Genomic DNA, 2630 nt, shown 5'->3' with positions numbered 1-2630 from the left:
TATAAAAGTGTGTGTGTATATTTATGCCAGACTAACAAAACATCAATTATTCTTCATTATATTATTATTGATACACATACAATACATATACATAAGCATATGTTTTAATCCCCTTTGAGACCTTCTACAACCTTGAAGAACGACTCAAGGTTTACATTTCCGCCCTGAAGCACCCAGGACTTGATAACCTTTAAAGAGTGTCACCATTTGTTGTCACTTATATATCATAGGATACCCAGAATATATTATATATTTCCAGGATTTGGAGTCAGCTAAATACAAAAAAATTATGGATGGACTCGGCATATCCTTTTTATATATAAATGTGTAAAAATTCATAATTGAATAGATTCATCTTTTTTTCCAACTGTGGTTTTTATTTCATAGTTTATCCTTAATGTGACAGATTTACTAGACTGACCAATCTACAAAATGTTTCCTAATGATTACAAAGCCACACAAAAGAACACCAATCATATGCAACTTTTCAACAATAAGTTTAGAAATTAGTTTATAGCATTTGCCATTTGTAAACTTTTAGCATGTAATACTTTACAGTATTTTTCATTTCCTTTATTACACTTATATAGGTGCCAACTCAAAACATATATATTGTAAAGTATAAAGCAATAAAATATGGGCAGTAAAGTATTTGTAATACTATAATTCTTTAAACAAGGCACTGCCTTAAGATGTGGAGCATGCAATGAGCAATTTCATCCAATACTAGATCAACTCAGGGATACTGTATTAGGGCTCTTATAGTTACCTAAAAATTATAGACTCACTATAGCACCCCACTCATGTTCAAATACTGTAACTTAGGGCCTATTATAGTCAGAGCTTACTCAATCTTGTACAACATTAAAAGAGCTATTTTCTTTTTATTTACAGCTCATGCAGTAGGGCATTTGTAAATTGCCAATCACACAGGGGTGTCTTGCCCTACTCTCTCCTGCGGTGGATCTCTCCTGTGTTCAACCGCAGGAGAGAGCAGGATGAAATGCAGCTAATCACTCCCTATTGGACCGTACTCATTCAGGTACAAGCAAGTACAATGCTTTCCACAATGCAGGTAAAATGCATGAAGAAATTCTCACATGTAAAAGTCTAAGCATTGCATCAGTATACTCGCCTGAACATAATTGAGCAGAAAATGCTTCCAAAGGGGTGCCAAGCTGCCCAGGTGCATTTACCCTGCCCAGACTCTAAAGGAGGTGGGATAACCCAGTGTGCATCCTCTCTTGTTGTCTTCAGAGTGCACTATCATTTAACATCTGTATCTGCATTGTGAGTATAACCCTGTTTATTAATTTGTCTCTGACAATAAACCTGTCTATAGTTGAACTGCAAGCAGTGTCGGACTTGGGTGGCAGGGGCCCACCAGAAAACTTTATACTGTGGGCCCACTCTTCAAAAATGTTTCCTTCACTCTTAACTCACCTTCTTAATTCTCTTAATCACATCTCTGTGCATATTATTACCTATCCTCCCTTTCATTTCTTCTTTGTTCTCATATAGAAATGAGGAATGGCCATGGTATAGGCATGCAAAGCAAATGGCTGGGTGAGCCTTTAGGCCCACTGACTCCTGGGCCCACCAGGAGTTTTCCTGGTACCCTGGTGGGCCAGTCCGACACTGACTGCAAGAACCTTCTGGTTTCCATCTTTGCTAATCTACACTGCACACAGTATTGAGTTGTAGTTAAGCTAAACCCCCAGCTCTGCAGGTCTCTTCCATATACTGAAGGCCCATCCTGTCTAAAAGAGTTGCATGTACCCCACGCTCTAACGCCTATCCTAGCAGGGGCGGGCCAAGCCGACCGGGCGCCCTAGGCAACCCGGTCGGCAAACTCCGCCCACCTCCCCACCCCCCCGAACGGCGCATGCGCGCCAATGCACAGGAGGAGGTGCAGGGGGGGCGGGGCGGTTAGTGCGGTCATTGCCTCCGCCACTAATGACAAGCGGTGGAGGCAATGACAAAGTAGCGCTAGGGGTAGGCAGGAGAGGCTCCTGCCTCGCGCCCCTCCATCGTTGCGCCCTAGGCAGCTGCCTCTTCTGTCTACCCCTAGTTCCCGCCCTGTATCCTAGCCTGGGTTTTACTATTTTATAGCCAAATAGGGGTTACACTTGCATGCTGCTAAGTGCACTGCCACTGCTGCTAACTCAGCTAGCCGCCAAACCTAAAGGTATGTCTGATTTATGGAGTGCACCTGTGTGCTGCTAACCTAGACTACTGAAGCACAGTCCCGAACCGCACTCTCCTCAGGACTCTGTGGCGTGGGAAATACCTGTCCCGCCCCCGGAGTGTGTTTAACTAACTTCCATTGCCTGCTGGTACATGTAGGGCTGCTGAGAACAGTTTAGCGCGCTGTCTGGTATATATATCAGCAGCCCTACATGTACCGCCTCTGGGTAATGTAGTTTTCATTACGTTATTGTTTGGGGCTTTTTGTGAAATGAAACTACTAACTATTGGGCAGGTTTTGAAAGTTCAAACTCGCAAACTAGCCCAAATCCGTAGATTGTCGGGTTTGGACTTTTAAAACCCGCCAATAATTTTTAAAAGTAGCCCAATTTGGCAACCCTACCGCAGAAGCGCAACTTCTGGATAAAGTAGGCGGGGCATCG

This window comes from Xenopus tropicalis, chromosome 1 (assembly GCF_000004195.4).
Source record: "Xenopus tropicalis strain Nigerian chromosome 1, UCB_Xtro_10.0, whole genome shotgun sequence".
NCBI lineage: Eukaryota > Metazoa > Chordata > Amphibia > Anura > Pipidae > Xenopus > Xenopus tropicalis.
This window is presented reverse-complemented; position numbering follows the sequence as displayed.